This window comes from Arvicanthis niloticus, chromosome 8 (genome assembly GCF_011762505.2).
Source record: "Arvicanthis niloticus isolate mArvNil1 chromosome 8, mArvNil1.pat.X, whole genome shotgun sequence".
Classification (NCBI taxonomy): domain Eukaryota; kingdom Metazoa; phylum Chordata; class Mammalia; order Rodentia; family Muridae; genus Arvicanthis; species Arvicanthis niloticus.
Window position 1 is genome coordinate 81,309,781 of NC_047665.1, and position 14,057 is coordinate 81,323,837.

The following is a 14,057-nucleotide window of genomic DNA, read 5'->3' on the forward strand; positions in this document are numbered from 1 at the left end:
GGAGAGGAGAGGAGAGGAGAGGAGAGGAGAGGAGAGGAGAGGAGAGGAGAGGAGAGGAGAAAGAAAAAAGAAAAAAGAAAAAAGAAAAAAGAAAAAAGAAAAAAGAAAAAAAGAAAAAAGAAAACTCAGCCATGTCCCTCATTCCCAGAACTAAAGGGGCCCTGGTCTAGTCATGTACCTGACCCTGCCTTGTGTCCTGCCCCTATCCATTGTTAATGAAGTATTGTTGTTTATGCTTCTCTTCCCATCCAGGATGGCATAAAATACAATCAAGGCTTTCCTATTTTCTCATTTATCTTTCCACTCTGAATCCCTCATTTTCAAGCCCGTTGTCTTTCGGGTATTTTTGGAAGCTCCGGCGCTTTGGCGCTGACAGGAGGCTCAGCGAAAAGCAGTCAATGATTTCATCTGATATGTTTGTCTCTCTTAATAGCTAGTCTGACTCTTCTTGCCAAAGATTTAGGCCTAACCTTTTCTTCTGAACATTTTAGACAGAATTGTTTTCAGGGGACAACTCCCTTCCCTCAGCCTTCTAGCTGTTCGCATACCATGATGCATTGTGACGCTACACCATGTTTTCCTACAGATTTACCCCGCCTGGGATAGCTAGGCTTTAGACAGAAGCTCTGGATAAGACAAAGGCACCCCAGGGCTGCAGAGCAGTGGAGCAAAGCCTTCTCAGGAAGCTCTCACACTGAAGCTGCTCAGAGTCCTTGTTAAGGACAGTGAGTCCCAGCTTAATTGCACATCTATGGCCCTGCTAACTAGACCCAAGGTCTGAAACAGGACTCAGGGCAATCTTGAAATCATGTAATTTTTCGCCTCAATGAGCATGCAAATGTATTAGAGGGAGGCAAAGGAGAAAGGGGTCTTAATTCAAAGACTTCGGAAAATGGCAGTGAATGATAAAAAGGTTGAGATCATAGACAGGAGAGATGAGAGGCAGCACTGTCTCCCAACTCTTTCCCACTTAAAGCCTTGATGAGGGAAAGACCAATGTGGGCATCTTTCACCTGGGCTGGGCAAGACCTGAATGCCTGGTGATTCAGGGGCTCAGTTACACAGTGCCAAGCACGGCCACTGATTCCCACCCACCACCACAAAGCACTGGAATAATGAGATGTTTTTGGCAATGAGGATAACAGAGAAGACAACATACCTGTCCTGAAAGAAACATGGCAGGCAGAAAAGATGGAGACATACAGAGAAGATGAAGCCATGCAGAGCTGAGCCACAGAGATGTATACCAACCCCAACCCCATCTCAAGAGCACAATCAGACATTTCTATTCTGGAATTGTTCAACAATGTCCTAGTTATACAGTTGGAAAAGTTAGTGGCTTTCAAAGATCTGGTCTAAACTGGAAGGAAGAAATGTTTAAGGAATTCCTGGCAATGCTAAGAGTCAAGAAAGACAACCTTCAGATGAATTTTCTGATGCTCTGAAATATACTGGTTAGATTTGCAGACTGATAAGAGATGATCCATATCTCCTACCAGCATCTGCCCCAATCCTTATATTCCTGTGTAGCCAGACAGTACTTCTGTAGATAGGAGGAACAGCAATAGCAATCTCTCGACAAGGTTCAAGTCAACAGACTGCCAGCTATACAGAGAGGCTCCACAGCAATCCTTTTTTTTTTTTTTTTTTTTTTTTTTTAACTTTCTACAAACCAGTCCATGCATAACTCCAGGGGAAGGCAGAGAGTGATCTCTGGGTGTCACCTAAGACACCTCTGAGGTAAACCAACAGCCACAGGGCTTATAAGCCAAGTACCAAGTGTCCACCCTCCCAAACCCCAGAGGAAGCAAATGCCCTGGACTTCAACCTGAGAAAACATGGCAAGGAGGAATAATGGTAATGTGACAAGAGTCCCTTTGCTATGCTTGCAGGATATTGTGAGCTCACTGCCCTACACAAGTTAAGAGTTTGGTAGCAACACACTCATCAAGAATTTATAGACAGAGAACACAGCATATCCCTAAGAAAGTGCATGTATCTCTTCTTTCCCATGTTCTTTAATTCCAAAGTAATCCTATTTTAATTACATTTATAAATATAAAGTGGTTAATATTGTGCCATGTAAGACACCCACATTCACCTTAAACCACACTTTAATTTCCATCTCGATTGCAAGTGTAAATCTGAAAATTGAACACTGGGCAGATGAGAACAATTTCGTAGCCTCCCTCACACGAGCCGCTTTGAAAACCACACTTGCACTTTACTTCCCTCAATTGCATGTATAAATTTTTTAAAAGTTAATGCCAGGCAGTAGAGAGGAGCTTTAATTGAGTGTTAACGAGCTGCCAGATCAGCTTCCAGCCAGTCCTGCTACTCAGCAGGGAGACTCAGAAGCCCCAAGATACAGAGCTGAGAGAGAGCATGTAAATAAGCCATGTGCCCCAGACACCTTCCAGGATACCTACATCCATCACACTCGGTCCACTTCCTAGAAATCAGGTGGATGTGTGTGCACAAGAGGACAAGAGCCTGGGAGCCAGGAAAACTGTGTGGGATTACTGGGAACCAAGGCCATTCCATGTAAAGCTATGCCCTTCAAGGTTCTAGAATGAAAGGCCTAGAAAGAACCTAAAATGTCTCTAAACACAGACTGCTTTATTTTGTCAATGAAGAAACACAAAAAATTACTTTCAGAAGAGGTTGGGAGATCTGCAGTGGTCAAAATCAGAACTGTCAAATCTCTTTTTAGTTTATTAATTTCACCTCCACAGAGATCCTTTTAAATTTGGAATTTTAGTTTAACAGAAATAGCATGCACACATTGCTTAAAAATACACGAAGGGCTGGGGATGCAGCTTAATGATAGGATATATGTCTAATGTGTAGAAGACCCTGGTTTGATCCCTAGCTCAGTAGAAGAAGTAAAAGAAAAAAAGACAATCAACCAAAACAAAACAGAAGAACAACAAAAATCAAACAAAACAGACTCAAAGCTACAAGAGGCAGATCTCTGCTACTCTGGAGCCCCTGAGGGCCTCATTTCCAGGCTCTAGGTCGGGTTCCTGTGTAATTCTAATGCTTGCCCACTTTTCTTCTGGGAAATCCATTCCAATCCCATCCTGTACTTACCTCCCTGTATCTAATGTCAGATCTGGACTTCATTCTAGCTTTCTGTGGGGAGGAGGTTGTTGGTTTCTTGAAACAGAGTCTCACTAGCTACTCCTGAGTGGCTTGGAATTCCTACATAGACTAAGCTGGCCATGAATTTACAAAGATCTGCTCACCTCTGTGCATTAAGTGCTGGACACAGGTGTGGACTGCCACACCAGAGTTTGGAATTGTGTCTGTCCCCCTCGGTTCCGGGCTGAAGACTGAACTCAGGGCCCAGCACTTGCTAAGCAAGTGGTCTACCCACTGAGCCAAGTCTTGTAACTGTTCAGTTGCTATTGATGAGATAAATACAAATCTAACCTCAAATACTTTGCCATCACATATGGCACAATATGAGAGAAGGGATAGCATATGTGAGTGTCTGGTTCCGTCCCCAGTGAATACAACAGAAATGAGAGGTAAAGATGAGGCCTACAGGTGGGGATACCAAGAAATAGCCAATAGTGAGGATGTTTTCATAGTTGGAAGAGGAAGATGCTTTTCTGATTCAAATACTATTGGAGACAAAAGACATAACCTACAAGAAAAAAAATTAAAGGATTACCATCCCAATGATAAAAAATCCTGACTAAATGAAAGTATCAACTTAAAAATCTGTGGAGATATAAGATCAAGGGTCAGCCTAGGCTACATAGCAAGTATGAGGCCAGCTTGGGCTATATGAGTCTGTCTGAAGCACACACACACACACACACACACACACACACACACACACACACACACTGCCTTCAAAAGTCCTTTTAAATGGAAAAAAGGGGGGTAAGGGTAAATGGTTCTCCACTACAGTCTCATCAATTCTTCCAGTATACTTATAATTAAATTGAGAGAGAACAATTAAGCATGCTTAATTTTTTTCTGCAAAAGAATTATATGTAGTTATTAGCACAAGGAACAGACAAGAATCACATAAAGAGCATAGATAATACATTAATTGTATTTTTGAAAGATTTACATGGCTAACAGGATTGTGGCTCTTCAGAACTTAGAATGAGTGCTGAGCTTCCACCAGCATCTGTGCAGAGCAGGGGATGCAGAAGTTGGCACTGTGCCAAAGAAAGGGACTTTCTTTAGCACTTGCCTCACAAGGAACATAGTTCCCTACCTGAGACCAGGACCTGGGAGAGAACCTGAACATAGCTGTCCTGTGGAATCACCACTTACCATTCAGTGCCTCTCTTTTTCTTTGTTCCATTTTGATATATTGGAGTCACCCTGTCTTTGTTTCATGACTATGTATTCATGTCTTTAATTCCTGAATCACCAGATGGCTAGAAGTCATGTATGATCGGAATACATGTCTTCAGCATATCCTGTTCCAGAGAAAGAGCTTCATGTGCTAACTTCCAGAGGCTGCACTTGATGCCTCTGCTAACTGAAAGGGTACAGAGGTGTACTTAGGGAGAAATAAGCATATCTCGTGTATGGGAAGGAGACTATATGCAATATTTGGTGCCAGACAGGAAGTCTGTTGCATAAGTTGTTCATATTCTCCTCCTTCTATTTCTAGGCTATAGTAAAATGTCACTTCCTTGCCAACTTTTTGTGTGGCCATATGATTTGCTTTGACCAATGAAAAGTGTACGAGAATGTGTCACTTCATTGGGAAACTTTTAAGAATAAAATGCAGACACTGTTGATGGGGATGTAAATGAGTACAGCCATTATGGAAAGCAGTAAGGAGGTTCCTCAGGAGCTAAGAATAGAACGACCATATGATCTAGCAGTTCTACTTCTGGGTAGATATGCAAAGGAAATTAAATCAGTATGCTGGAGAGATGGCGGCTTCCCACTTTCACTATAGCATTGCCCATAAGAGCCACATAACTAGTCTGCCTGACAACACATAAATGGGTAAAGAAGGGATAGATAAAAGACTGATGACAGATAGATAGATGATAGATAGATAGATAGATAGATAGATAGATAGATAGATAGATAGATAGATGAACGGATGGATAAATAGATGGATGGATGGATGGATGAATAGGTAGATAGATGAGAGAGAGAGGGGCAGGAGTATAAGACATTTTAAACTTTAAAAAGAAGAGCATGACATGGGTGAACATGAGCAGAATTGTGTTCAAGGAACTAATCCAAATAGAACATACTAAGACGCATACCACATAATCACACCTATTGAGGAATCTAAAACACTGAAGAGCTATAATCACCAGAGCCCAGGACAGGAAGGAGAGGATTGGAAAGCTGTTGCTAGGCAGATTCAAAATTCCAATTAGAAAGAATAATAAATTCAAAAGACTTATCTCAAAATGTGGTAATTGTAACTCATGAAGATCTATGGCATGCTTGAAAATTGTTGAGAGTTGATCATGGCTCTCACAAGGGAATGAGAGCAGTTGGCAATTAGCTCAATTTCAGCAGTCTAGAGAGCAAGCATATGAAAGCATCATGTTGTTTTGATAAACATACATGTTTTATTTGTCAGTGATTTAAATAATTAAATAATCCATCATATCAAATATTTACAAAAGCATTTAACATCTCAGCAAAAGATCCACCTCACACCATTTCCTCTGCCATGGTGATGGTGAGCAGGGGATGCTGAATTAGCATAAGCCCAGATGAGGATAGCCTGGAGCAGAAGCCCCAGCCAACCAAGGATGGCATGTAGCTCCTTCGAGAATGAACGTTCACTGGTGCAAAACAGCAAGATTAATGCTGGTTTGTTCTCGGGTGGCAAAACCTAGCCTATGCTGCCAGCTGAGCTAAGCTAATCAATGGAGAGTTTCTCTGCAGACTGGGAACTTGATGGGCTTAACTTTGTCTGAGCTCTGTTCAGGATCTGAAACTCTTTTTCTGAATGTCAATTTTCTTAGGGAGTAATCATCTGCTGCTTTTGTAGGAGGATGGGTTTCCTGGATCAGGGAGTGGGATAAGAGGGACCATACGTTTCCCCAAACCTTCACTTGGTCCTTCTTTGCTTTCAGGTCAAGTCCATGCCTCTCCATAAGCTCCCCAGTTTCTGCTAGGGAGGAGCAGAGGAACCACACAGCTCCACACACAGGGTGGAGGGGGAACCTGGCCTCCAGTGCTTTTTAGCAATCAAAGCTTTTTCAGCTTCAAGTCTGCCAAGCTATCTATATCCAAAGCCTGGCACTTTTCAGTTTGTTTTTCATTTTTTACTGTCCCCTCAAACACAGGCACACACACACATGCACTCATACACACGCACACACATACATATACCATGTACTCACACACACACACACACGTATACCATGCAAAACACACACACATACATACATATATACACACATGCACACACACACACATATACCACTCACAATACACATATAACCCCATACACACATACATATATTCACACACAGAGAGACACACACACCACAGATACGCCGTATGCCCCCAGTCTTTCATCTTCTATCCGCTCTTTAGCTATCAACACTAATGTTCACTTCTTACATGCTGCTCTCTTTCCTTGATCCATGTATTTATTACTAATACTCCTTTCTTTTAAAAATCCCATAGCATCATTACAGTAACAAAAACATGTGTTTGCGACTCCAAGTTTTACCAAAATTCTTCTACTAGATACTAATTCCACTTGAAATTCATAACCTTACTCATTGCCATGAGGGAACTCGGCTTATTTATCAGTCAATTTATAAGTATTTACTGCGAAATTCACACACCATATGGAAGATGGTGTCACAGGAAAAAAGAGAAAGTGAAAGCCAATCACCTCTCTCTGTCTCTCTCATTCCTCTCCAGCCCTGAGGTTCCCAGAGTACAGAAGTCATAACCTCTGTTATTCATCTCTGCAGGTCAGAATCAGCTGAGTAACGATTATCTTATCATCAGTGAATGTTTGAAATATATAGCATATCCAGCCCTCAAAAACCTTGCCAGATTCTTGCAAAGGATGGATAATGTTTTAGACAAGTAAACAATGCAGGTTATATCCAAGGGGTATACAGTAATGAACTCAAGCTGATTTCATTTTAACAGTAGAAGTTTTTGTGAAACACAGCACCGAGGCTCGGGGAGATTAAACAAATAGGCAAATACAATGAAGCCTGTGGTGTTACTTCAACAGAAAATGGAATTGACACAGTCCTTGATATGTCACTATATCCTTGCTTAGTAATACCCATATTTGATCTGAGAATGATTTCAGTAGTCCAGACCCCAGGTTAGCTACTGGCATGGGGCATATAAGATGCATGCCAATCCCTTTGTCCATATACAACCAACCGCTCATGAATCTTGAGGTTGATATTGGCTTCAACTATGGATTTCTGTGAAAGAGGTGGGATGTCAACATGATGTCCCATCATCTATAAGGCGGTGCTCTCAGTCTCAGAGCAGAAGTCTTGCTGCTCCACAGGAGTCATTTGATACCCCCACCCCCCAAAGCCTGTCTTACCTGGTATGAGTTCTAACAGAAAACCTAGAGACTGAGCAATTTACAATAAAAAGAAAGTCATGTCCTCACAACATTAGAAACTGAGGATTCACGTACAAGGTGCTGGCCAATGCAGTGGTGGTTAGGGACTGGGGATGTGGCTCAGGAACAGAGAGCCTGCCCAGGGTGCACAAGGCCCTGAGCTTGATTCCCAGCACTGAGAAAGTAGGCTATGAGAGTTGATCATGAGAATCAGCCATGAGAGCTCTGCCCTCAAGGAAGGCCTCGTGTCCCAGCATAGACCTGTTGAGAAGATGCAATCAGCACCTCTCTCTCCCACACTCTCTTCCAACATGATAACACATTAAGATGCCTTTACCAGATAGGACCCCTTGATCTGGGGTCAGCCACCAGGCATATGGACCAAATACATTTCTGCTCAAAACTACAAAACACTTAGCCTGTGGTGTCATGTTACTCTGGCCCAAGATAAAATTTCAACATCTTTCTGGATCTCTTCTTCTACATTCTCCAAATATAGGGGTGGGGGGCAGGAGACCCAAATGATCAAGTCTGAGATACACATGACATCTACTTGTGTGTCCCCTCTATGCCACCACCTCACACTCTCTAAGTCACACTGTCCAAACCTGATAGAGCCCTTCCCAACAAATGACAGCTTGGGACTAGCTCAGGGTCAAGTGTCACAAGGCCAGCCCTGGGATCTGCTCCCACTCACCACTTCTCACTATATGTGTACAGTTCCTGTAGACTACATTTTAAATTACACTATACACTCTTTTTAGTGTCTGTTTCTTCTTCCAAGTACCCTGCCCTCCTTAGTAGCTGCAAATCCCTAAAAGCAATGATGTAGCCCAAATAAAGGCAGGGAAGGGAGCCAGAAGTTACATACTCACCAACCCAATGAGATGTGTTAAACATCTAAACCTAAAAGAGCTGTAAAAGTCAAGTCAACCAATATGGAAGCCTCAGAACTCATGACTCTAAAAATACCGGAAGATGGTCTATTAACCAGGCCTCCTTGAATATGAAGGAAAAAACTTGAAGGTCACATCAGAACCCTATGCAGATGCTGGCAGATGAGAGAGTAGGAGGCACTTGAGGTGGTGGCGAGAGAAAGGGGTTGTACAGCACTCTTGTGCTTTGCAGGGGAATATGGCTATGCTGGATTTGCTCACATGGTTCTCTCCAGTGCATCTGAAGGTTTGCACTGAGGCAAATGGTCCCCCTCTCCCATATGGTTCCAGCTTAGAGGACAGGAAACAGCCTTCCAACCTGCCTGAACTCACAGATGGGAGTGGGAGGGTGAGTCAGAAGCATGCATGGAGCTGGAGTGCAGGGAAATGATGGAGTCTTCAAATCAGATTGAAAACCTCCACTCCAGAGGTCTGATTACCAGGTCTGTGATGGCTCATCTACTAACTTATAAAGTCTTATGAGTTTCAGGCTTCCACTTCTAATCCTGGTTGAAATTAACCATCAGAAGCAGATGTTTCCTTCCATCAGGAAGAGAAATCACAGTAAATGTGCATTTCAAAGTGGACGAAGGAATACCATTGCCTCTGCCTCTCCACTTAGGTTCCAAATTTTTTGTAAAGTTCCCAACCCAATGACTAACTATAAAAATAGTAAATTTCAGGTGTCAGGTTATAAGATGAACATCTAGGGAAGCGATGAAGATTATTTTAGTACTTCACCAGAGAAGACAGGTGTGTGTGAACTGAGTAGAGAAATTGGGACTCTGTATGGAAGAGTACCATCCAATCAGTAGGAATAAAACCAAATATAGAATGTGAACTGATTTGTAAGAGCCGAATAGACCTTTCTCTGCTGCCTTGGACAGCAGAACTTCAGGCACGTTTGGATTTCATAATTATATTGGTGGTGTCCCATCCCAACCCCTTACTCTTTACTTTTGACAATAAGCATTATACTGGCTTGTTTTTTGTCACCTTGACACAAACTAAAGTTATCTGGGGAAAGGGAACAAAATTAGACAACTTCCTTGACAAATTGGCCTATGGCATATGCAGGTGATCATTGTTTTAATTGCTAATTAATATAGGAGGTTAATTAATAGGAATATCACTGAGAGCAGTGATATTCCTAGGCAGGTGCACCTGGGCTTTGTACAAAAAGCAGCTAAGTCCATGGAAAGCAAGCCAGTAAGTAGCTTTCCTCCACAGTCTCTGCTTCAGCCCCTGCCTCCAGGTTTCCTGGCTTCCCTTGGTGATGAACTGTAACCTGTATGAAAATAAAGCCCTTGATCCCCCAATTTGGTTTTGCTCAGTGTATTATCATAGTAACTAAGGTTCTTAAACCGTTGGTTTTTTCTGAGCCAGGCTTCCAGCATCCCCAGGTCTCTAGCTTGCAGATACCCTGTCATGGGACTTAGCCATCATAATCATGTGAGCCACATCTCTTAATAAATTACCTCTTATATATCTATAAACATATATCATTAATCTGTCTCTCTGAAAAGTCCTGATTGATATACTGGTGGTCACCGTTTGAGAGAATCATAAATACTCTGGTTCCTTTCAATCAATGGAAAGGTCAGACAGGTTCAACCAATGTGAAAGAGGACTCAAGGTAGAGGAGGGGAGACCAACAGGGAAGAAGCACAGGTTCTTCGGAGACAGGAGTTCTCTAACTGAAGACTTTATTCCAGGCAGCAGTTCAACCACTTCATAGAAGTTGACCTACTTAGTTCCCATGAGAATAGCGGAAGGGATTCCCAGCTGAGAACCCGAGTGGGGCTCAGTACTGAAGTGGCTAACAAAGCAACAGAGCCATTGCAGGGAATTGCACTTGAGCTCAGGTCTCTATGAAACACCAAACCATTTTTATGGCAAACAAATGGCCTCGCTGTCCCTCTTGGTTAGAGTACAACCTACCCATTAGAAAATGCCCTAAAATATAGATTTACAGAGCCTCTAAGATGCCATTCTAAGCCAACTCTTTCTGACATTATCGAAAGTTAAAATATAATGAGCAAAAGTTTGGGGTGGCTCTCTCTCTCTCTCTCTCTCTCTCTCTCTCTCTCTCTCTCTCTCTCTGTTTTTCCCTCCTGTAGTGAGTGAAGTCACTCCGTTTTTGCCAACTCATTTCCCCACCCCACCCCCATCTCCCCACTCTCTTGCCTTCTGATCTTCAGCAATGTATTCATGTATTCATTTAAAAGTTCTGTCTGTGCTAAAGCCGGTGCTGCTTGTAATTGCTGGCGGCCAAAAGCTGTTCTGTTTTTTCTGGCTGAGAGTACTAGGCAATCATCAGCTGTAATTATTTCGAGTCTTGTTACAGATGGAACTTCGAGGTTTTCAGTCTTAAACAGAATTCATTATTCAAATGTCTCCAGAATTGACAGGAAGGGGTTCAGGGCAAGGCTTTGGTGAACTAAGGAACTGTAGAAGGTCCAGAAGAGAAGGGCTGTCTGCCTCATCTGGCATCCTGGTGGCCACATGGAACCTCACATGCTCCTGTCATCGTCTTAGCTTTTGACTTCAGGTTCTTCCTACACCAGGAATGGTGCAGAAACACCAATGACCTGACCTCCCCAGCTCCAAACCCACAACACCTTAGGTATCCACAACTCCAAGAGGTACACTGACTCTCTTCATTAGAACCCTTGTACCTTAGGCACAAGCTTCCTGGAAAGAGGACTCTGTTGAGAAACTGCATGATCCGAGACCTCTGAGAGAGAAGTTAATCTCTGTACCATCAGCATCCTAGCCTCTGGTTCCAATCCATCTTGAGACCCTTGTAGGAGTGGTTACCTGGTTCCCCAGGAATGTCATAAGGGCTGTGTGAAGTATTGCTCTCACTCCCCAGTCAGCTCTACAGACTTAGGGACACACTGCCTTGAGAGTGGATAATGGGGACAGAAAGTTCTTTTTTTGGCTGGCATATGGCTTAGTGGTGCAATGCTTACCCAGCATGCATAAGGCCCGCAGTGATCCCCAGAAATGTAAAAGGAAAGTGTTTAAGGAGTCCCTCTTAGACTAGGGAGATGGCTTGTTCAGTAAAGTATTTTCTGAACAAACATGAGGACCAGAGTTTGGATGCCCCTGTGTTCACAAAGGATGAGGGAGGAGGGAAAGGGAAGACAAGGAGGAGGAGTGGAGGAGGAGGGGGAGGGGGAGAAGGAAGGAGTACAACAAAGAAAATAAAGGAAAGGAAAAGCTAGGCACAGAAGTTTATCTGTAACCCTAGACTGACAGTAAAGGTGTAAAAATCATAGATCCCTAGAGCTTGGTGGACACTAGCCCTCGAGAATCAGTAAGCCTCTGGGTCAGTGCAAGTATTTATCTTTGCAAACTAAGGTAAACAGACTGGAGAGGTGGCTCAGTGTTCGAAGTGCATACAGTTATCATAGAGAATTAAGTTGCTCCCAACCACATGTAACTTCAGTCCCAGGGGAGCCAATGCTTCTGGCCCCCAACCCCACTGGGCACCTGCACTCACATACATGTATTCACACTCAGACAAACATATAAATCCCCCAACAACATATTATAGTTAAAATACTGAATATGTAGAACAAAGACAGTGTACTGAAAGCTGTAAGATAAAAACCACAAATCACATATAAATAAAACCATCAAAATAACAGCCAATTTTTCAATGGGAACTTTAAAAGCTAGAGGGGTCTGGGCAATGTACTTCACTTTCTAAAAGACCATGGATGCCAACACAGACTGGTGTAGCCATCAAAACTATTGGCCATAGTTGAAGGAGAAAGGAAAGCATTCCATAATATCAACGGGCTAAAAAAATTCATGTCCAACAGAGAAGCTCTCCAGAAAATATGGGAGGTATTTCTTAAGATTGGAGAGAGGAATAAAAATATCAACAGACTATAGAAAAAAATGAAGCTACAATTATAAGGACACAAAATAGATGTAAGAACATAAATAGCAAACAAATAAAACAAATGTAATCAAGACACAGTTTTCAATAAAAACTTTAAATATTAATGGCCCCAACTCAATCATCCTCATCCTCATCCTCATCCTCATCACAGGTTAAATAGATGAAGAGACAAAAATCTATCTTCCTATTGACTACAATAAACTCACCTTCAAAATGCGAAAGTATGTAAAAGTACATCCAACAAAACAGACTTCCTAAAGTTAATCAGAGGAGATAATAAAGAACACTTCATTCTAATCAAGGACAAAATTATCCAAGAAGACATTACAATCCTAAATCTACATACACCAAACACTGGTCTACACTCTTTCATAAAAAGCATAGTACAGGAACTAAAGACAAGGATTAACTCCAACTTAGTCGTAATATTTGGTTTCAGTTCCTCACTTTATCGAATAACCTCGTCATCTTGGCAAAAATAAACAGAAAAGTTATCAAAATGAAGTGACATATCACAAATGGACCTAACAGATATCCTAACAAAATATTCCACCCAAAAACCAAAGTATATACAATATACTCAACAGCCATAAAATGTTTCTATAAAATAGACCGCACCCAGCAACACAAGACAAATTTTAACAAATTCAGAAAACCTGAAATAACTCCATGCATCCTATATGAGCCCAGTTCAATAAAGCTTAAGATGGACAGTAACTGAATCTCTAGCAACTACACAAACTTATGAAGATGAAACAACACATTCCTCAATGAGGAATGGACCAAAAAGGAAATCAAATATTTTTTTAAATCAAGAATTAAATGAAAATAAAAACACAACAAGACAAAACCTCTAGGACATGTTAAAAAAAAAAAAACAGTCATAGGAGGGAAATTTATAGGTCTAAGCGCCAGCATTAAAACATGAGAAAGAGCACAAATAAATAACAAAATGATGCCATGAAAGGATTTGGAAGAACAAGAACAAACCAAGCCCAAACTGAGTAGATCACAAGAAATAATAAAAAATGAAGCAGAAATTAATAAAATATAAACAAATAAGACAATACAGAGAATCGACACATCTACGAGCTGGTCGTTGGAGAAGATAAATAAGATTGACAGACCCTTAGTCCAACTAACCAAAACAAAGAAAAGAACCGAATTTACCAGAATCAGAGATGAATCAGGAAACACTAGACACCAAAAAACACTCAAATATTTTAAGGGAGTACTTTAAAAATCCATACTCCTCTAAGTTACAAAAATCTAAAAGAATTGGAAGAATTTCCAGATTTATCCAAACAATCAGGGTTAAATCAAGAAGAGTTCAGCAACTTAACCAGACCAGTGCAAATAAGGCAATTAAAACAGTTATTAAAAGCCTTACAATTCCTAAAATGTCCAGGGGTTGGAGAGATGGTTCAGGGGCTAAAAGCAGTGACTGCTCTTGCAGAGGACCTGGGCTCAATTTCCAACACCCACATGGCAGTTTACAACTGTCTGAAACTCCAGTTCCAGGAGACCTACCACCCTCTGGTAGACATACGTGCAGGTAAAACACCAATGCACATAAAATAAAAATAAAATGTAAAAGAAAAAAAAGAGAGAGAGAAAGGCCAGGCCCTGAGGAGTTTACAGCAGA

At 41.7% G+C, this 14,057-nt stretch overlaps 1 long non-coding RNA gene across 1 annotated transcript in view; it reads left to right on the forward strand.

The window, feature by feature from the left end:
* LOC143443392 (uncharacterized) overlaps positions 1 to 14,057 on the forward strand; it is a 42,677-nt gene that overhangs the window by 3,204 nt on the left and 25,416 nt on the right. The window lies entirely within an intron of this gene.